This window comes from Ambystoma mexicanum, chromosome 11, assembly GCF_040938575.1.
Source record: "Ambystoma mexicanum isolate Mex_15411 chromosome 11, UKY_AmexF1_1, whole genome shotgun sequence".
Lineage (NCBI taxonomy): Eukaryota > Metazoa > Chordata > Amphibia > Caudata > Ambystomatidae > Ambystoma > Ambystoma mexicanum.
Window position 1 is genome coordinate 604,394,580 of NC_090934.1, and position 23,773 is coordinate 604,418,352.

At 45.2% G+C, this 23,773-nt stretch overlaps 1 protein-coding gene across 2 annotated transcripts in view; it reads left to right on the plus strand.

The window, feature by feature from the left end:
- The window catches only part of PRMT3 (protein arginine methyltransferase 3), a 2,239,468-nt gene that overhangs the window by 455,080 nt on the left and 1,760,615 nt on the right, over positions 1–23,773 (plus strand). The gene's annotated exons all lie outside the window — the stretch shown is intronic.

A 23,773-nucleotide genomic window follows, 5' to 3' on the forward strand; every position in this document is an offset into this window, starting at 1 on the left:
TTATAGAAGCATAGTGCTGATTGAAGCACAAGAACAATTTGATGAAGAGCGAGGGTCACAACAGCGCCACAGGGAGCTGCAAGGGATAACAAGAATACCAACATGGGCTGATGAGCATGAAGTAGAAAATGTAAGGAAAGGAATTGGGGCTTTATATAGGCAAATGAGGGAAAAAGAAGGGTATAAAGATGGTATTCCTGGTAACCGGGAGCACTCCTAGTGTTGCTTAAAGTTAACAAAAGTTGAATTTAGAATAGGCGGGTTGCAAGGGAAAATAACCATCCCTGGCACTAGGTGGTTTCAATTAAGTTATCTTATGGTAATTTCTCCAGCATGGGGTCTGGCATGGATTCACATGCTCATGAATATTCCCAGTCGTCAGGCTGGGAATCCTCGGTAAAGAAAAAATCAGTTTCAGCTTTGTTTCTGAACTGTCTTTCTACTAATAACCAATCACTGGTCTCTGGGTCATACTGCCCCTAGCCAATGACTGTCCTCTACCTAAGCCCCTCCTCTGGCAGCCATCTTCAGATTTTTACTGCACATTCAAGTGTTGGGAGTCCTCGTGCTATAGCTCTCGAGCTTCTACTGCATATTGCGTTTTTTCAGAGAATTTTCTCAATTTTTTTCCGGTCAATTGAGCCTAAAGCTCCACCGATTAACGGGGATCCGTTTTGGGAACGTTCTACGCCCCTCAAGGGCAAATTTTCACCGAACTTCACTTCTTGGAGGATTCCAGAAGATACTTGAGGCCTACCCCACATTGACATGGCCGAAGACATAGGAGACTCGACGCCTCTGTTCAGGATCTGCCCAAGATGAGGAATACAGAACGTCTTCAAGGAGGATGGGCACTCCCGGTGCCTTTACTGCCTACAATCAGATAAATCACACGTGGAGGAGGCCGTTGCGTTCTGCAAGGACATGTCCTCCCGCACCATGAAGGACCATCACAAGCGGCTTGCTGAGTGGCTGGAGACAAAGAACCCGGCTGCAGGTGAGCCCTGGCAACGTTCTTCTCTCAAGAGAAAATCTGAGCGGTCTTCTAAGACCTTTGAGGGCGCTCCGGCGACGGGGGCCCAACAAAAGACAAAGCACCGCGAGTCCACAGGCACCGGGAGCACAGTGGGTACGGGCTCCTCATCGGCCAGACTGGGCGCAGCTTCGCCGACGCCGTCGACCACGAGCCAACGCTCCGGTTCAGTGAAGAAAAGGACGTCGGCGCAACCGGGTAAGCTTTGGCAGAAGGCTGTATCGTGTCTGATGGAGAAAGGCAAGGGGGTGTGAGGTGCTGACCCTCCCCCCACGATGAAGGCTTCAGACGTGCCTAAGGTCGTGAAGGCCCAGCTTCACCAGGCCAAACTGTCTATTGAGGGAGTGGTGGCATCCCTGGTGAAGGCTGCGGAGGCAGATTCCCAGGAGGCATCCACCAAAACGAGAGTTTCCCTGCCCGCCCGGAGGGAATCCTCATTCGTGCCCATTACAAAGACTCCCGTGAAGATGACGCTCCTCTCCCCGAGACCGTCGCCCCCGGCCGAGAAGTAGGGGCGGCGCAGTGGTCCAGCTAGATTCAGAGATCTCTGAGGAGGAGCTTTCTGGCCTGAGGGCGGTGCTGAGCAAGTACGCTGAGGGCAAGTCCTACGAGAAGGACCCCGACTAGGCAGATGTGGAGAGCGACGAGGGAACCGACTAGGAACGGCATGGTGTGGAGTAACCAGACCCCACGCCGCTCCCTACACTCCCGACGCAACCGCCCCTACCACCGGCAGACAGATCGGAGGACATCCTACAAGCTCTACACATTCTGTGCATGGAGATACGGACAAGGCTGCCCATGCCGATGGGCGATCCGGCCCCTGGACCGTCAGAGGATCCACCAACTAAGAGGAGACGAGTCGTTCCTCCTCCACTGTACCACCCCTCCCATCCACCCCCTCTGCCGAGGGATGAGACGGATACGGCGCCGACTGGTTCGGACGACGGGACGGATCTCCTGTCGCCGGTACCCAGGGCTACTCCACCCCCCAACCCCCCGATGAGATCGGATCCTTCCACACCATGATCTCCAGGGCTTCGGGGCTGTTCCAGCTCAAACCCGAGGAAAAGAAAAAGGAGGGTTTCCTTTATCGGTGACGAGAGGCCAAGAGGAAGACAGTACTCTCGGTCCCGCTGTTGGACGACATCTGGGTCGAAGGGCTGTCTCCCTCCTGAAGAACCCAAACTCGACCCTGGCGAAGAGCAACCGGTACGAGAAGAGACTCTGCACCTATGTGCCTCAGAGGGCAGCCGTCCCCGGACTCAGTGGTCTCTGTGGTGGCCAGAAAGAAATCTGCAGGGTCAGCGGCATCGACTTCCACTTCCCCACCAGACGGTGAAGGGAAGAAGCTGGACGCCATGGGATGACGGGTCATCTCGTCAGCTGCGAGGACCATTAAGGCGGTCAAAGCTCTCGCTATCGTGGCTCACTAAGATAGGGAGCTGTGGTTTAAAATCGCCCCTCTCCTGGACTTCCTCCCAGACGACAAGAGGGCGCGGAGGCCCTTGAGATACTACAAGAAGGCGAGGTGGCTTCGGACCATGCCATCTCTGTTGCCACGGACATCGCTGACACCGGGTTCCGCCAGATGGGCAACAGACTTTGCCTTCGCCGGCGTGGTTGGCTCAAGGCCACCAACTTCCGTCGGGACGTCCAGGCGAGGGTACTGGACATGCCCTTCGACTGGGACAACTTGTTCGGCAAGGCGCTGGACGAGTCACTGCAGGCCATCAAGGCAAACGCAGAGACGGCCCGTGCCTTAGGCACTCTCCAGCAACGACGTCCTTCCGTTCGGTCCCCCGGAGGCAAATCACAGGGTGCTTCCAAAGAATTCGGTGGCAGCTTTTCCTCGTACCGTCAAGCTGCCCGTTCTTCGTCCCAGGAAGCCTACAGAGGCCACAGCAAAGCCGGAGGAAACCGTACTCACCAAAGGACCCAAGGTGGCACGGCCTCGGCAAAGCAGGACCCTGGTGGAAGGCCGGCTGGCGAACTTTGTCGGCGTGTGGAAGTCCATCTCCACAAACCATTTCATGCTAGATGCCCTGGCCCACAGACACACCCTGGAGTTCCAAAGGAGGTGTCCCAGTTTTCCACCTGTGGCCAGGAAAGAAAACCACACTCCACAACTAATTCTGGAGGTACGAGCAATGCTGAAAAAGGGTGCGATAGAGCTCGTCCCGAAGAGGCTCCGGGGTCAGTACTTCCTCGTCCGAAAGAAGACTGGCGGTTGGAGGCCCATTCTAGATCGCCGCCGCCTCAACAAATATATACAATCCCAGAAGTTCTGGATGGTCACCCTTGAGCACGTGCTGGGACAGCGGTAGGAAGGAGACTTCCTGTCGTCTGGAGGATGCTTACTTCCACATCCCCATACACACGGGGGCATCAAAAGTATTTGTGATTCGTGTTCCAAGGGCGACACTACCAGTTCAAGGCCCTTCCCTTCGGTTTGAAGTCAGCCCCAAGGGTCTTCACCAAGTGCCTGGCAACGGTGGCGGTGCGGCTGCGCCTGCAGGGGAAACACGTCTACCCCTACCTGGGTGATCATCCGAGCGAAGTCAAGGGAACTCGCCGTCGAGCACACAGCGAGGACCGCCCGCCTGCTCACGGAACTGGGGTTCTCAATAAACTATGCAAAGTCCTGCTTGGAGCCATCGCAGGACGCTCGGTTCCTGGGAGCCAGACTTAACACTGTGGCGCACCTGGCTTCGCCGTCGGAGGACAGGATAAAAGCCATCCTGGGCAAGGTACAACGGCTGTTGACCATGGAAGTGGCCAGGGTGAGGTCCATCATGTCCCTGCTCGGCATGATGTCGTTGTGCATCTTCCTCGTGAGACTGTGCAGGCTGCCGATGCGGCCGCTGCAGGAGTTCCTCGACGCCCGTTGGATGCAAGTGGCAGGAAGCTTCAAGGACCAGATCGCCCTCAACTAGACATTCTTGGAAAACAAGCTTCCACCCAAAATTATTCTTGAACACCCTGACATATTTCGCCCCTTTATTTACAAAAATTGTAAATTCATCCTTCCGAGACAAAACAGTGCCAGTCAATATTTAAAAAGTCACCATTACTCCACTGGTAAAGAAACCCAACTTAGACCTACGCGACCCCAACAATTTGAGGCCCATTACCAACTGCAACTTCACCCTTAAGGTCATGGACAAAATCGCTACAGCTCAACTACAGGAATAGGTAGATAAAAATGAGCTACTACATCCACAACAATCCGGTTTTAGAGCAGTGCATAGCACAGAGACAGCAATGTTAGATCTACAAACAAAAATGCTGGAAATTATGGATAAGGGCAAAACAGGATTACTAGTACTTTTAGACCTAAGTGTGGAGTTTGATCTGTTAGACCACCAGCTCTTACAACAAGCACTAGCCAAAACTGCAAACTGCTCTAAAGAAGCAATAAGCTGGCTCACCACCTTCCTGGAGAATAGAATTTCACGCGTCCATTGGGGAGATAAATTCTCAATCGAACATAACATCTCGTGTGGAGTTCCCCAGGGAGCCAGCTTGTCACCTTTGCTCTTTAATATATAAATACGCCTCCTGTGTGAATTACTAAAACAACTTCAAGTATTTTTCACTAACTACGCTGACGATACTCAGCTAGTCATGGAATTGAGCGGTGACTATGCTAAAGACAGTATTAAATTGAACACCCTCTACAAGAATATCGAAGAGTGAATGAACAATAACTGGATGTGCCTCAATAGCAACAAGACCGAGTTAATGGTATTTGGATCTACTCAGACTCGCGCTAAACTGACATCCCAATACAAGGCATTTCAAATCAAGGAATCTTGCATTGAAGTAGTTGGTAAAGTGAAAACACTTGGCAAAGTGAAAACACTTGGCATGACGCTGGAAGCTACACTCAATGCAGATGCTCAAGCCATGTATGTCAGCAGAAACTGCAACTACTACATTCGTCTCCTCAAAGCAATGAGACCCCTTCTCAATGAAAAAAATTGCGCCACTATTGCCAGAGCCACCATTCTATCATGTTTGGACTATAGCAACGCTCTCCTTGCTGATGCCAGCAAGCAAAGCTTACATAAGTACCAACTGATTCAAAATCAGGCGATAAGAGTCATCAAACTAAAATCAAGGAGAGATCACATTAGCGTAGCCAGACGCGACCTACATTGGTTGAAAATGGAAGACCGCGTACAATTCAAGTCCTTGTGCCTAACCCATAAATGCCTTTATGGAAAAGCACCTGCCTACCTTAAGACCAAACTTACACTCTACAACCCTACCAGAACATTAAGATCTGAAGCCAAGGGACAGATAACAACTCCAAAATTCAAAAAAGAACTAGGTCTAGGAAGAGCTTTCCCCACTCGTGCGGCAGCATTCTGGAACAAACTTCCGACTAACCTTAGACTGGAATCAAATCTATTTTCCTTCCGTAAAAAACTTAAAACCTTGCTTTTCAAGTAATTTGAGATAAGGCTTTACGACCTCTGATGGACAACCCCTATATGTAATGAATCGTCCTGTATATTGTTTGTCTTCACTATTTGTCTGTCTTCATGTAAGCGCCCCGATGCTTGCGAGCAGTTCGGCGCTCTACAAATAAATAAATAAAAATAAATAAATAAAATGAATTCTGTTGAGCGATTCGGTGGTGGGGTGTCCGCGTGCATCTCGCGGTCGGCACAGACTTTCAAACCCAAGCGCACCAGGAGACGGTGACGACAGACGCCTCCTTGGAGGGATAGGGAGCATATACTGGAAATCTCCACGCAAGAGGCCGTGGCTCCCAGAGGAGAGATTGTTGCACATCAACGTCCTGGAGCTCGGAGCCATGTTTTGGGCCCTCAAGTCATTCCTTCCGTCTCTCAAGGGCAAGTTGGTGCAGGTCTTCACCAACAACTCCACCACAATGTTCTACATTCGGAAGCAGGGGGGCCCCAGATCCCCAGCTCTCCAAGGAAGCGCAGGATCTTTGGCAATGGGCCGTCGCCCAAAGGATGTTCCTGGTACCCTTTCATCTGGCAGGAGTGAGGAACACGGTCGCGACTCACTTAGCAGGGAGCTGCACTCTTGCCACGAGTGGGAACTTCGGCAGGATCAGGTGGACCTACTGTTTCGACGATGGGGCAATCCCCAGATCGATCTGTTTGCAACGGCGATGAACAACAAGTGCCAGAGGTTCGTCAGCAGGTTTCCCCAGCAGGGGAGCATGGGTGATGCGTTCTCATTCCCCTGTGATGGCCTGTTCATCTATGCGTTTCCACTGTTGCCATTGCTTCTGCGACTCATCAGTCAACTCAGACGGTCCCGGTGCAGGATGATCCTCGTCGCACCAGCGTGGCCGAGGCAGATATGGTTCCCGGACCTTCTGGACATGTCAGCATCCCCTCCTGTCAAGCTTCCGTGGAAGCAGATCTTCTCGCCAGGGAAGGAGGAGCTATTCTGCACCACGACCCCGGGTCGCTGAACCTGCAGGCCTAGCTCCTGCAGAGCTAGAGTTTGGAGTATACGAGATCCCGGCGGACCGCAAGGAGGTACTTGCCAAGACCAGGGCTTCTTCGACACTTAAGTGCAACGGACATAAATGGAAGAGGTTCACAGTCTGGTGCAGTGCACAGAAGATAAACCCACTACAGATTACGGCCCATCAAGTGCTGCTGTACTTGCTGTCGCTAGCCAAGGCGGGGCTGGCGCACGCTTCTATCAAAATACATCTGGCGGCTAACTCCCGCTACACCAGATCTCCGGGGCGGTCGTCGCTGTGGTCGCATTGCCTGGTTAAGGAGTTCATGATAGGACTTTTCCGCTCGTTCCCGCCGGTGAAGGCTCCGGCCCAGGCATGGGTGCTCAATGTGGTGGCGACTAGGCTCATGGGTCCCCTGTTCGAGCCTCTGCATTCGGCGCCTCTGAAATTCCTATCGTGGAAGACAGTGTTTCTTGTGGCCATCACCTCTGCACGACAAGTGGGAGAGATCCAGGCCCTCTCCTGTAAGCCTCCGTACTTGACATTCCTCGAAACAAGGGTTGTGTTGAGGACATGCCCAAGGTGCCGTCGGACTTCCATCTCAACGAGCCCTTGGTGTTTTCTTCCTGTCGCCGGCTGAGAGGACTTTGCACTTGCTGGATGTGGCTAGAGCAATGAAGTTCTACGTGGACCACACAAAGAATTTTCGGAAGACATCACAGCTGTTTGTGAACTTCGGTCCGATGAACCAAGGGAAGGACCTCTCCCCAAGGCTTCCATTTCCAGGTGGCTCTACGGCTGTATCACCCAGTGTCACCGGTTGGCAAACCGACCGTTGCCTGGCCGTCCGAGAGCCCATTCGACCAGAGCGATCGCTGCAAATACGGCGTTCCTGTCTGGTGTGCCCCTGCTGGACATCTGCTGCGTGGAGGTCGATGCACACCTTCACGAAATTCTACTGCGTCGACCGGGATTCCAGGGAGTAGTCCAGAGTCGGCCAAGCAGTGCTGCGCAACCTGTTCGCTTGAAGGTGAGCCTGGTGAGGAGGTAAGAGATGCTTAATGTTGAGTTGTTGAAATGCTTAATGTTGAGCCTTGCCACCTCCTGTGGTTGTGCATGTGTGTACTGCTATGTATTCTTTATTCATGAGCATTTGAATCCATGACAGACCCCATGCTGGAGAAAGGAACAAGTTACTTACCTGTAGCTGTTGTTCTCCAGCATGGGTCTGGCATGGATTCACATGCGAACCCTCCCACCTACCCCTCTGCGGCTCTTCTCTTGGTCCTACTGCCACTTTACGTGCTACCAAATCTGAAGATGGCTGCCAGAGGAGGGGCTTCGGTAGTGGGCAGTCATTGGCTGGGGGTATTATGACCCAGAAACCAGTGATTGGTTATTAGTAGAAAGACAGTTCAGATAACTGAAACAGATTTTTTCTTTACCAAGGATTCCCAGCCTGACGATGGGGAATATTCATGAGCATGTGAATCCATGCCAGATCCATGCCAGATCCATGCTGGAGAACAACAGTTACAGGTAAGTAACTTGTTCTTTATATAGCGCACGTTCACCCGAAGGTATCTTGGCGCTGGAGAGAGAGGACCACAACAAAGAAGAAGCCGAGCATGATCAGAGACAGAAATTCAGAACAGATAGGTCTTCAGAGCCTTCCGAAAGCCCGGATGATTGGGCAGAAGTTTAATAGTAGAAGGGAGGCTGTTCCACAGCGATGCCGCTGAAACAGAGAAGGTTCGGCCACCCATTTGGGAGCAGTGATAGAGGGGTACGGAAAGCTTACCGGCAGAGGCTGATCGTAAAGGGCGATTGGGCACATATCGCACAAATTTGGCAGAAAGTTACTCGGCACCTAGGCCATGCACAGCCCTATTAACGATACAGATGGCCTTAAACTGGATACGGTGTGCCACAGGCAGACAATGAAGAGTGTAGCACCAGGGTTATATGGGATCCATAGGGGGAGTACCCGTTGCTAGCCTTGCTGCCAAATTCTGAAGTTGTTGTATGCAAATACAGCAGATGTCCACCAACTCGTGGAACTCTCCCGTCCCTCGCACACCCTGTTTGTGTGAAATAACTACATATAGATATGTAAAAGTAACCATTTTTTATGCTGTATTGCTTGAATAAACAAAATTAGATACACAAAATAAATCAAAGATTCTGCTGTCATAATACATTGAAGTTTACATCCATTGATTCTCATACAATTTTATGCTCAATTAGTTAGCAGGAAATACCTTTAAAAAAACAAGTAATTCACAAGAAACAAGTGAACCAAGTAGTAAAATAGCGAGTAGCGGAGATGAAAATCTAATCCCGACGATTGAAGCACAAAGAACATCTACCCTACATATCTGTCAGGAGGCCACCACCTCGAATGTTCAGCCAAATCAACTGCCTTTTTTTAGAAAGAAAACCGCAAGAAGATGCCAAAAGTTATCTGCGGTCAAAAAACAAAACAGTTAGTAATCAATATATCATCAAGGACGTTGACACAATCAATTGGACGTACTTAATTTGGGATTATCATTCATCCCTACCCAGAACTCTAATTTACTGAAAGAAAAGATCAATCTTCATAAATTAACAAGAAAAATTTGACTGAAGGTATTCTTTGACTCTCAAGAACTAGGGGAATTTCAAACTACCGAACACAAACATTTGGAGATAAAGCCAAATAGTAATTTTAATCCACAAGTAAGTAATATAGCAATCAAAATGTTTGAAAAAGAAATGCTGAAAGATCTTAAAGCCATACATTTCACCAGAAACAAGGGCTATAACATCAGACGCCATCAGAGTTAATAAGGGAATTATTGGAAGACACTACTCTAACGCTCAAGCTGGCAGATAAAGGTGGGGCCATTATCATAATGGGCACCACATTTCATGAAAACCAAATTAAGGAACTGCGATGGGATGTGAACACATATGTAAAGATCGACAGTGACCCCACACAGGAAGTGGCAAGAATTATAAAATAAACTTTGGATAAAGCAGTTGGACAAGACTGGATTTTTGAAAAAAATGAAAAATTCCTTCAAAATAACTACCCGATTACACCCATCTTTTATGGATTACCAAAAAACCCACAGAGAGCGTTTTTTTTATCCTCTAGAAATGTATGTGCACAGGGCTTTGCAACCCATAGTACAGAAAACACATACGTATCTGAGAGATGCAATTGATTTCTTAAACTCGGTTAAAACCTGACAGAGATCGAGGAAACAGATCTGTTAGTTTCCATTGATGTCCATTCACTTTATACATCTATTCCACATCAAGATGGCTTTGAAGCATTGGAAGGGGCCCTATTGGAAAGTACAGACTGTCCAGCCAACAAACAATTTATCCTCGAACTCAGCAAAATAATTCTGGTCAACAACTATTTTAGGTACAAGAAGCAGTTTTATCTGTAAGCCTCAGACACCTGAATGGGGTCTTCAATTGCGCCAGTTTACGCAAATTTGTTAGTTTCATCTAGAAAGTACCTCTATATTGAGTAACGAGAAATGGAAGAAAAAAATCTGCTGGAAGAGATATATAGACAATGTTTTGTAATATGGAGAGGGAACAGAAGTAGTTTGGACAAATTATTTACTTGCATCAATTCAGTTCACGAGAGAATTGTGTTCACTATGGAAGTGGGCACTCCAAAACTGCATTTTTTGGATGTGGAATTAGAAATCAGAGAAACAAATATAACAACCACCATCTATCACAAAAAGACAGATGTGAACAATTCATTACATTACTTGAGTCACCATCCACAACACCTCAAAAACAATCTACCATACAGTCAGTTTATTCGTCTGGAGAGAGTTAAATCATCAGATGATACACTAACAGGAGAAAACGTGATAGACAGAGCAAGAATGAAAACCACCAATTTGGGAAGGACAGATCTTTTGTCACCAAAAATACGATCCAAAGAAACCCCATTTTTATATGCATTAAGATACTATGGTCAGAGTCACCAAGTGACTAGACTTATCAAAAAGAACTGGTGTTTGATACACCTGGACCCACAGCTCCAACAACTATTTCCTAGACCGCCCATAATTGCCTACAAAAGAGGACGGAACCTAAAAGATCAGTTGGTTAAAGCAGAAAGACCTTTGGAAGAAAAACAGGGTTGAGTACGAAGAAAACGGGAATTTACCCTTGCCTAAACTGTTGCAATTGCAATAACATAATGAAAGGAGGATATGTACGGCATCCAACGAAAGGTAATGAAATCAAATTTAGAGATTACGCAACCTGTAACCCGAAATCAGTAATTTATGGACTAAGCTGCCCTTGCGGCATCCACTATATAGACCAGACAATGAGAAAGGATAAGGAAAGATGGAATGAGCACAAGAGTGGGATAAAAACACACAACAGCAAATCACCTGCAGCTCGCATTTAAATGTAAAGAAACCTACTGCAGCATAGTTGAAAGTAATAATTCTGGAAGTGGTCACAAAGGTACCCGAGGAATGAACCATGCAAAGCACATGGATCAAAGGGAATGTTACTGGATTCAAACTTTGAACTGCATGACCCCAGACAGTATGAACGAATATTTTAGTTTGAACTGTTTTCTGTAACCAAAGATACAACCACCTAGCAGCATACCAATTAATCATTGACTAAAGAGAGGTTCACATTTTAGCAATCCAAATGGTCTGCTCAAACATTATTTGGATCTTTGAGTATGATAGCTAATTATCATTGATTATGGGGTTTGTCAACAATTATGGGGTTTGTCAACACAGGACAAGCCAGTATGTTAATTTAGTATGATCACTGAGTTATGATGAAATGATTATCTCATTTGATATTGTTAAAAAAGAATATCTTTTAAAAAAACATGTTGGAATATCTAGACCCAAACTGAAAGAAGAGAAATCATCCCGAAATACCTAAGAATAATAAGTTAACAACAGATATGTACCAATGGGGGTTTAGGGTTCTATGTATATTACTGCAAATAGAGAAGAGACTGTAACACCTGGAATGATGACTAGATTGTGAACATACCAATATCTAGTCACTTGGATGTGTTCAATAGTGATTTGAAATCTATTTTATTTTGGATTTCTACTATTTCCCTATAATCATTGAATATACCTAATGACATTGGAACAATGAGTACAGGTGATTTTGGAACCCATTACAGGACGATAACATCGAGTAGCCCCACCTGGAAGACGAGACGTGTAGGCAGGTATGATTATGGACCAGGATTTTCACAAATTTCATTATCAGAAGAAGGGGGAAGACGGCCCCAATACATATAAGATGTAAATTACCAACATTAACTTCCGGTGCAGAAAAATGGATTTATGATTTAGAAAGAATGACATCAAGAATGACGTTGGCCATAGGTCACATAAAAGGTTTGCTAGCAGCCATTTTATGAGAGAGAGCGGCCTACATTTGGAAACTAGCAGGATACGCAGGTGTGACTGCTCAAAACATGACACATGATGTAGTGCCATTTACTAATTACAGAGCAGTTGTATGGCAAGCGCTCAGAATAAAATATCCCGATATATCAGATATGGGTGCGATTATGACTAGGAACATGGGGGAGGATGAGAGGACCCTGTCACCTATATTCAAGACATTCAAGAGAGATGGCGCCTTGAGACACGTGATACGTGGTATAAAACAGTGGCATTATTTTGATTGTTGCAGGAGAAAAATAAGAACGACGCTGAGAGTAGGAAGCAGGAGGGGAGGCTAAATTAATCCAGAAAAGGTTGTCAAAAATAGCCATAGAGGGAGCGGTATTGACGAGTAATGAAGGTGGGGTGAAACAGGAGATGCAGTTAGTGCCGCAAAACAACGTAGTGTATCCCTCGGATCAGAGTGGATAACATTTGTGGCCAAAATGAAGAGGGAATGGGCCTAGAGGAGGTAGACGAGGTGGATTTCAAAACCTTCAGGGATTAGGAGCATTTAATGGCAGACAGCTGCAACATTGTTGGAATTGCAGAAGAATAGGACGCCTAGCCAGAACATGTAGAAGCAGAGGAGGTATGCAGCAAAATTGGCAAGCTTCAAGAGGGGTTGATGGGCTATGTTACGCAATATAATACAGAATTTACGGAGTATTATGCCCAAGGTAACATGCCGGCTCAGACATATGCGCTGCAAATACAGCAAGCACCATTACAAATGCAATCGCCACAAGGACAATCGCAGCAAGGGCCCATGTTAACACAACAGGTACACACTCAGCCAGCGCAGGCACAACAGGTGATGGTACCACAATGAGATATGACTACAGTAGTCCAGCAATCACCTGCACCCAAATTAGGCAGTGTGGTTGTGGTAGGAGAAAATCCTTTCACAGGTGCAGGGATGCATTCATATCCACAATAGGACAGCCCACAGAGCGACCTGATTTGTTCAGTACCATCTGTGACACCAGACCCCCAAGAGGAACCAAGTGTCAAGGTGACGATAGGAGGCAAGACATTTTCATTTTGCGTAGACACCGGAGCAACATGTTCGTGTGTCTGTAAGGAAAAATATCCGATGTCGGGTACTGCCATGCATGCGCAGGGATTCTCTGGGGTGATGAGTGTATTTCCTTTTGCAGGCAAATTACCAATCTCTGTAGGAGAATATGATATGTAAATGCCATTATTATATTCTAGACAGGCGCCAGTATTAGGGCGTGACTTAATTACGAAACTTAATATGATGATATCTTTTACTGATGAAGGAATTGTGTGTTCCACCCTACGGATACATTTTATGAATGTGAGAGAGTTTATATTATCCTTTACAGGCGGGAAGGCATTACAAGGACCCAGAAGTATTCTTGTATGGAGTGACTGTTTTATTATCATGGTTACCCAGATTGATGGGTAAACTGTTAAGAATACCTGATGAGTTTTTGTTCAGACCAGAAATCCATATGGATGATAATGAAGAAGAGTAGATTATCCCCTTGGAGTTTGAAGCAGCAATGGTCAGATAGGAACGGGTAGTTCTTCATGGAACAGATGATGAGGGAAGAGGATGGAGAACAGTGATGGCCCTCAGTGAAGGAGACAGGCTGACAGATTTGACAGACAAGTAGCTGTTTAAGGATGAGTACTCGGATGATGAATTTGTTTTTTCATAAATCTCACCTATTTGATTAAAGTAGAGAATAGAGAAATACAGCAGAGAATGACATTGGTAAAAAATAAACCATTATTTTTTCAGGAAGATTTAGAGAAAGTGGCAAAGATTCTATGGACCACAAATCCATATGACGTGGGTCTAATGAAAGGAGTAGGAACAGTTAAAATCAAGCTTAAACCAGGAGCCATTTTGCCACGTGCAAAGCAATACCCCATGTCTAGAGAGACGGATGAAGGTATATTTGAGACCATTTCCTCTTTAATGAAACGAGGAATATTGGTACCACCCGATTCTCCATGGAACATGGCTGTGTACACAGTGAGAAAATCAATGGAGGGGTCCGTGGAGATTATTACAGGATCTTCACCCCTAAACAATATAGTTGAAGCTGCGTTTACTTTAGCTCCAAATCCTGCGACAATATTGTGTAACATCCCATCTAAGGCCAAATATTTCAGTCATAGATTTAAAGAATGCGTTCTTTTCAATTCCTCTTCATGAAAACTCACAAGATTTGACTTTCTTTTCATATATAAATATCCGCCTGAAACATACTTGTTTGCCCAGAGGTACTGTGAGTCCCCTTCAATCTTTAACAGAGTCCTCCAGATGGACCTAGGCAATGTTCAGCGCGAAAGTGCAATAGTTCAATACGTAGATGACATTTTGATGTGAAGTTAGTTAGAAGAAAGATGCAGAGAATATTCAGTTAAGTTTATGATTATACTCTCAGAGAAAGGGTATAAAGCTACTGTCAGGAAGAGGTCCTATATAGGACAGTTGATTTCTCACAAGGGGAGTAAATTGACGCCTGAAAGAGCAGAAGCGATTATGAAGACCTCTGAACCTAAAACAACTAGGGAAATGCACCATTTTTTAGGCTATGTAACTATTGTAGGGCCTGGGTTTTCGATTAGAGTACATATAACTGTGATGCTGGCAATCTCTGTGTGTGTTTTCTCTGTTTTCTGCCACTGAGGTCCCACCTGGACCTCTGGCAGTGCAGCTCTTCATTCCTTTCTTTTGGTGAACATCACCCATGGGATACCCTTATGGCACCCATGGGTGAGGGTACACCCTTGTACCCCTTATGTGTGGATTCCTGTTAGGAGGCAAGTTGGCCACTGTGGCCTCTTCATTTCTATTGCCTTTTACCTTGTTTCACAAAGTCCTGGGAAGCCCTGACTCTGTCCCTTCCTCCTGAATGGCTGTTGGGTGGAAACACCATATATGTCTCTGTAGTTCCCTTTCCCCCTGACTGGCTGTTGGGTGGAAATACCATATATGGCTTTGGGGCTGTGGTCTGTCAGAATGACTGGAGCCTTCCCAGGTGTTGTGTGTTGAGGGTACACCCTAGGGGTGGGACCTGTGTAAAAGGAGTCTGAAGTGAACTCACATTCTCCATTGTGGGTGTCTGGTTTCTGTGTGTGTGACACAATAAATGAGAGACCTCTGCCTGAAACTGATATGAATGATAATGATGTGTTATTTATATAGCGCCTTTATCCAAAGCACTGTATGAATGCATTGTAGTGTGTTGAAAAGCTGGGTACTTGCCCCAATCCTTTGTTATGGGTGTTTGGGTGGAGTGAATGGCCTGATTTGCTGCCTGCCTGTATGAATGCCCTACTGTGTGATTGGCTGACTGAGCCTGGCCTAGGCAGACTGAATGAGGGACAGATGTGTATATCTGGGGACCTCTCACTTACCAATTTGTTCAGTAGTTGAAGTCGAAGGTTACCAAGAAGCTGCTCCTTGAAGCCCAGCTTGAAGAGAAGTCTGCTGCTGCATTTCTTCAATAATCCGAAAGCTGTTGTGTCGCCAAAACACTGATCCAGAGAGGACCTGCAAAGTAGACCTCTCCCTGAGCTATGAGGGACCATTATGCAAAGCTGCTACTCTTCATCGAAGTATTCTCGAAGCCAGTCCTGTGTGCCTGCCATCCGGAGAAGGGGTCTTCGAAGTCCAGAACAGTAGTGCCGGACATCTCATGCCAGAGAAGTCCATTGTTGTTGCCCACGGTCCAGAGGTGCGTTTCGTGACTGCTGGAAGCTGTTGCAGTCTATCGGCCAGAAGAGGGGACACCCTGGCATAGTTCTGCTGGACACACGGAGCTCCGACAGTTCCATACTGCCGAAGAACATTTGAAAGAACATCCTTGTACTCGCCACTGACCACTTTTACCCGCCAGAGAGTGCCCAGAGTCGTTGGGTGCCATGGAAGGTCTGCTGGTGCGTTTCCCGCCACCAGAAGCTATCGAAGTCGCCCCAAAAGTCCAGACTTGGTGAGGGTCCGAGGTCCTCTCAAGTGGACGAGACCAGGTCGCCTGAAGCCGTCCAGAGGTCTGTGTTGCAGGTGCACCACCGAAGAACCGGAAGTTGGAAAACTGCGTTATTCCAAAACCCGATACCAAAAGTGACCTATGCACCCATCACCGCCAGAAGTCATTGAAGGGTAGCAGGGGTCTTATCTTCATCAACCAAGCCTTTAAGGAGAACACCGCAAGTTTCTTCTTCACAGGACTTCCACAGTCGGAGAAATCGTCGACCAAAGGAGAGCACTGTGAAGAGCCAAAGTACTCCCATTCCGAAAGACTTTGGTTCCTTTTTATTCTTGGAGTCAGCGTCCCAGTGGCTTTCTTCCAAAAGGGGTCCATCCTCAGAGGGATTCGTCGATTAAAGCCAAGAAACCCTGCCCCTTCGCCTGCCAAGGCACCAAAGGTATTGTGATGAGGAGGAGCATCTTCTAGCCTCAGGAGTCGTCCAGGGGTCCCCGATTCATCTTGGATACTATTCTCCTGTGGCCTCTCAGGTACTTTGGGGGTGGTAGAACCTTTTAGAAGAAAGCTCAACGTTATTGAACAATATTGGACCGAGCTGTAAAAGACAACATAGGTTACTCACTAACTTTTCTATTACAGGTTGCCCAGGTGGGGGGGGGATCCTCACTCAGAATTACTTGTCTATTCTAAAGAAAGCATTCTGCCACTGTTCATACCTAACCTGCCTTTCTTTCCTATTCTATGCTGCTTATACCTTATTTAAGAATTCACCTGCCATTCAAAACTGAACTGTCTGCAGTTAGTGTTGTTCTTACTGAACTAGAAGTGTGTGGTACCACAAAGAGTGCATATATTTACCATGTACAAAGTGTTATTATTTATATGTATATTCGGTATAAGTAGGAAACTTTATTTTATATAAAGAAGTTGTTCTATCACCTAACAGTGTGTGGACATTCCTTTGTGGGGGCTTTTGGGAAACACTGTACTTTAGAACCTGCCTGCATCACCTCTTGAAACCTTAAGCCTGGCTGCTCATCCAGCTTTACCACATTGTGGGCATTTTTGTGGTTGTCCTGTGCTGTTACCCTACCATCTAGAGGGCAGAATTACAGATACCCCCTCCAGTCTTTACAATAACCAACCATATTTAAAAGGACTTAAAGAAGCACAGGTGGACAAGAGCAAAATAATATGGATAGATGAGATGGCTGAAGGATTTGAAGAATTAAAAAAGGCAATCGGTACAGCCCGTGTGTTAGGAATTCCAGATTATCATGACACATTTTACTTATTTTCTTATTCAAATTGAGACTTCATGACAGCAGTCGTTACACAGAAAACGACATAAGGACATGGGCATAAACCATTGGATTAAAATAGTGGGATTTTAGACCCAGTTATGAAAGGGCATTATCCTTGTAAGCAGTCTTTAGCTGATGCATTCACGATTGAAAAGGCTTCAAGTATAACAATGGGGTGTTCAGTAACGCTCTTTGTAGAACATGCATTATTTGCGATTTTAGAGAAACCTAAAAGTACATTGACAACACAAAGAGCATAAGGATACAAGGTAATTATTTCAAATCCTGCGATTAAAATTGTGAGATGTAAGACAGTGAACCCAGCAACGTTCATAGCAGAATCAGTAGGGGAGGATGATTATGTCCATGACTGCAAAAAAGTATACTAAATGTTATGATGATATTTCCCAAGCCAGTGAAAATGCTGCCGGGAGGGGGGGGGGGGGGAGAGTTCTCTTCATTGACTGTTCTTCAAATATTGACCAAATGACTGGCGAAAGACGTACTGGATCAGCGGTAGTGGAGCTGAACCAAGAGGGTGAATTTGAGGTAGTGACAAGCTCCAGATTGCCTCCGAGTTGCTCAGCACAGGCTGAAGAATTAGTAGCCCTTAATGCCGTGCTTCAGAGATTTGAAGATAAGAAAGTGAAGATGTACTGTGACCCCGCCTATGTGACGTCAACCCTAAACCCAGGTTTGTCATGCTGTAAAAGGAGGGGCTTTCTCCACGCAGACAGCACTCCAGCACAACGTGCAGCCCTATTGGATAAACATATTGACGCCTTAGCACTCCCATTGACTCTGGCAGTCGTAAAATGCATGTAATTTCTTGTGGAAACAAAGCTGCAGATTTAGAAGCCAAAAAGACCAACCATTTCTAATTTTGAAATAGAACATGTTAAACAGATGACAGGACGATGCATGTTGATAAAGGAGGGCTTTAACATGCCGTCTATTGTCCAGTTAATTGAGATACAAGTTTGAGCATCACAAGAAGAGAAGGATTTATGGAGGAAATGGGGGTATTCTCCATCACCCAAAGAGTCAATTTGGAGACAAGATATCACTGGAAAGCCAATTGCGGGTTGCGCTTGAGCAGCTCCACTACCCTGCGCATATGACTTGAGAGAGTCTTGCTGCTACAGTTGCAGAAGATTGGTTTTCGCCAAATCTGCTAGAGCATGTGGTACAGTTTATTGTAAATTGCATCGTGTACCAGAAATGTACTGCAGGACACGCTTTGTGAACAGTGAGAGGAGCAATTCCTATACCCAATGGTCCATTTCAGCACCTACATATAGATCATGTAGATATGCTGCAGACATGCAACGGTTACAGATATATGCTGGTCGTGATATGTCCATTTTCTACATGGATCGAGGCAGGTCCATGCACGCACTCTGATGCCACATGCGCTGCCAAGTTCCTTGTATGTGAGGTGTTTCCAAAATTGGGTGTGTGCGAGGTTTTGCGGTCTGACAATGGAACACATTTTGTAAATGAATTGTTTGAACAAATAGTTCTTTTATTAGGCATTGAACACCTGTTTTCCTCAGCTTACCATCCACAGGTGAATGACGTCTGTGAGAAATTAAATTGCCTTCTAAAGGAGAGGATTGCAACAATAAAAATGACTTTAAAGAAGGGATGACTACATTGCCTACCCCTTGCCTTGTATGCTCGAAAAAATCAGCCTGGCTCAGATCACCATCTAACGCCTCATGAGTGGATGACTGGACGCTGCATGAGAACCCCCCACCCCCCTTTGCTCCTCGAACTAGGTTAAAAACTGATTCCCATAGTGTAGCAAAGGCATTAGGTGACAAGATGCATGCTTACCTAACAACAATGACTGTGTGTTTCTTTCAAGTCTCAACAGGTCAAGAATCAAAGGGGTCAAAGAGAAGCGATAAAGAGGATCAATCCGTTGAAGCAGAAGATTTGTTAAAGCAACCCAGTCTATATGCAAGGGGCCAGGTGCTGGTACGAAAGTGTGTACGGACTTAGAGTACGCCCCGCTTTGAAGGACCATATGAGGTTGAAGAAGTCACCCCCACAGCTGCCAAGTTAAAAGGAAGAGGAGCTTGGTTGCATATGCACAAAATTAAGCCATATAAAGGAGAAACCCCTCCTTCAGCTACCGACGGTGAAGCAAGAGAAGAAGTTCCACGCAAGCAGACTCGTACAATGGCCAAGAGCAAAGACAAGGAAAAGGAAGCGCACAAAAGCACTTTGAATTGAGGACCAATATCTTTCAACATTCGATAAGGAATAAATAGACTTTCAGTTATCTTGTAACCTTTTTAGATAGGCTCGAGACAATGCTTTAAAAAAAACGGTGCTGAACGAAGAGAAGTACGCTTCATCTTTGTTACCCATTGTAATAACATTACACACATTCTTGTATGCTGGTTTTACTTGCATATTACAGTCTTATCCTGCTTTGGTAAGAATACACGTGAATATTGTGAATTCTAAGAAGAAAAATTATATTATTTTCAGGATAATCATAGCAATTATCTTGCAGCTCTTGATATAAAAGTGTGACCCATAGAGAATATTTGAGCAATATACTAAAGTCAAAACAAGATGAGGTTTCAAAATATAATAGGCTCATTGCCATCAAGAAAACTGATACATTTTCATGGAATAATTATTGTGACATCATTTTGTATTATGATTTGTGTTTCTCTCCTGATTATTATGGCATTTAGACATGTTATAAGAAATAATACAGATATGGTGGGTAACAATGAAACATTTACCATTGTCCCTGGTGAAAGAACAAGCAGTATCCTTTATAATCTTACTAGGAACCTATTTCGATTTAAAAGTGGTGTTGAGGAAGACTGTGAAGATATAAATACATAACTTGAGAATACAGCTTATTTAAAAAATAATCGATGTTATCAGCACATGAAGGAGGTGGGAGAGAGAACATCAGATGAAAGCTGCTATGTCTGTTCCCTAATACCGTATGCCATGAACGCAGCAAGGACATTCATTGCCAAAGAAATGCCTGTACAGGATGCAAAATGTCATCTAGCAGCATGCACAACCAGAGGGCAATTCGAAGGAAAATGGGCAACTCTACGATGGCGACCAAGAGGAACATTTCCATATGACGATACTTATGTGAAAACAAGACAGGATGGAAAGTGGAATGGGTTGGAAAAGCAGAAGAAACGTATTTATCCATCCCAGATTAGAGAACGAATAAAACATTGTTGAGATGAAGAGCAGGATAGCCAGGATGATGGGAGAGGCCTGAGCTGTTGGTGTATGGACGTGTTGCCACCAGTACCGATAGAAAGGACTATCATCTTGCCCTACACACTTATTAAAGAAGGAACGAGTAGGCAAACTGCAAATAGTGAATGACAAATGTCTAGCATCATGGGCGAAGTACTCCAAGTTACTAACATGGCTCAATAATGAAGCAGAACCAGTATCTATAATACCACAAAAGAATGCAACAACATGCTTCAAGAATGAAGGCCTGATCCTGGTTGGAGAAAACAAAGGATGTGGGCAGATAATCGAGGTCCCAAGAATGAATGGAGGAACGGCCCTACTGATGGACCGATATTGGGCCTGTGGATCCAGAGCTTACATGCAGTTGCCTAAGAATGGGGGAGGAATATGCTCTATTCTAGTAATACTTTTTTCCAGCATTAGTGATTCCTCAAAATGATCTCAACATTGATGGATTTCCAAAGATGAATGAACATCAGAGGAGGCAGAGATCGCTCAACTTCTGCCCGGCTGAAGAGGGAGAATTATTTCTCATCAAAATCAATAAAGGCCTATTAAGATATTCCAGATGAACATAAACTGTTCACCAAGACAGCAAAGATAATGACGTCTATATTCATGCCAGGACTCTGAATGCAGTGAACGCCAAGTGGCTGAAGATTACAAGATGGGAGCAGTTATAGACGATCAATCCAACAACAGAAGGATTTAATGCAATCAGAGAAGAATGGAGAGCCATCAGGCTGATGACTCCCCTGAACAGGTATGCCCTGGACTTAAAGCTGAGGAAGATAAGGCACTAGAAATTTGAGGATCACCACGCTAGATCTGTGCATTCGTGAGTGTGACTCAACTGCCTATGACTGGGTTCTTGTGAGATGTTGCCTTTCCTTCTCGTTTCTAGGTTTAGACAGTGTGGCGCAATGGCGCTAGGTTGGTTGGTAGTTGTGATGTTGTAGGAAAGCGTGATAAGTAAAAACGGCCAGTATTGTAGTATATATTGGTGATTTTTAATTGCACAGTTTAGCCGACGCATGTTTCGACCCAACAAGGGTCTTTTTCAAGGCTGTGGCAGACATACAGGGAATGGAATGTGAAACATGTAGTTGACCCTGTGTGGTTTAATATGGTTTAACACCAGATGGTGTGAACAGGTGAGTAAATATGACATTGTGTATAGTGTAGTGCCACGTAAGATAAGTGACATAAAGCATGGTGATGTAACATGGTGTCAATTGTCCATAATTAGTTACAAGTTTTCAAGAAACATGCAAGATTGTTTATAGTCCAATCATCGTGATGTTATATGGTTCAAATACCAGGTAAGCAGTGTAGTGGAATTGTATAGATCTACCACCAGCTGCATAACATTGGCCAGTGTTCTTATTCTCTCCAAACTGGACTTTTGTAACACCCTATACTTAAGCACCAGCAAACAAAATCTTCACAAACTCCAAGTATTGCAAAATAATGCCCTCGGAGTCGCATTAAACATACCACAGACCAATCACATCTCTCAAGCCAGAGGCAATATCAAATGGCTACCCATACAAGACAGAATAACCGTTAGAACACTTATGATCGCACACAAATGCCTCTCCAACACTGCCCCCAAATACTTGGCAGATAAATTCACCTGAAAACTCCTTCAGACCCATGTACACTCACTGTCCCAACATCCCTAAGTTTAAGCTGCAAAATTCAGGGGGCTCCAGCTTTCCAGTGTTGGCAACCAAAACCTGGAACGCACTGCCTCCTACTCTAAGAGATGAACCTTCCTTTCGGGCCTTCCGATGTAAAGTCCAATCATGGCTCTTCTCGCAGACCCCCAATGATTAACTCTCCGCATACTACCCTCACTGTATATATTTGACTGATTTTGACTGCTTCTTCTTTGACAAATGTTAACTAAATAGCCAATCATGCAAAGAAAAACTGTACCTTTCTCTGTATATATGCCAGAACACTGCATGGTGTTGTAAGTTAAATTGTCATGTCTGTAACTATTTGTGTTCACCAAGTTAAGCGCCTAGATAGGTCGGCTTTAGCACGCTATATAAGCAAATAAACAAAACAAAACATATCCACGTTTGTAGGAAGATTGACATTGAGCATTTGGGATATATCATATCACTGTGGTATCATTAGTAACGTGCCATGTTTGATAAAATGTCGGTTTAAATACAATAGTAGTTAGTGGGGAATAATATCAATCAGTAGTTTGTATGATGTGGATTACATTTCATTACATGGTGGTTCGTTTAGCATAAGAGTAATCAAATTAATTATCATGCGCATTCAAATGATTGTAGGTGAAAAGAACCAAAGAATCAAGGGTGCCATTATATTTATGATCAAGAAACAGTAAACACCAAGGAAACAAAATGGTCAGGGAAGGAAAGGAAAGACTGTTTAGAACCTGGCAAGGAGGACATTGATAAAAATATACAAAAAGGGTATATTACGTTCTTAGGTGTGGATGCAGGTAAGGCAGGCTTTAAAGAATAATGCTCTTAATTCGAGCCTTCGAATGGGATAGCCTGTGTAGACATAAATTGGACATGAATTGTATTGTGTTCCCACAAGCTGATAAATGATGTTGGCACTTGTTAGCTTCCGCAATAGGGTTCAGGCAAGATCCAGAACAGTGTTAGATTAAAAAAAAATTAGTTGTTTGTGACTCAGTGAGATTGTGCGGTCATGCATAAATGCTTATTGGGCTTTAGGAGCAGTGTAGGTGTGCATGTTCTAATTACAGGAAGATAATCATTCAGTGAATGTGGATTGGGTAGGACCCTGTGGGACGCATGTGTTACTCAGCGACAGTGTGGTCATGCGTAGGTATATTTAGTGCCTTAGCGTCTGTATGAGGGTGCACATTTTTAATTACTTAAGCCAAATCCTTCCGTAGCAGAAACCTTTGTTTTGGAGGGTGAGTGAAGGAGCCTGAGCGGTAGTGCTGATGCTGCTGGCCTGTTTGTGCATAGTCAATCATTTAGTGCATGATAGGCCGAGTAGTTACAAAAAGGAGTAAGGGCAAAAAGACAACTTATTTGAAAAAGATATTTAAAAGAAAAACAAGTGTGAAGCTGAAACTAATGGCCACAGGTGAACTTGTGGGTTTAAACGGGCCACATTAGTATTATGTCCTAGTTCCTAGAGGCTTAACTTTAAGGCCTGGGGAGCCTCTGCAAACAGTTGAGCGGTCTCGGCAAAGTGTTTGTGCCGGCCACCATAAAGGTTGATGGAATATATGGTCGCATAGGAGTCACTGGATTGGCTTATGTAAA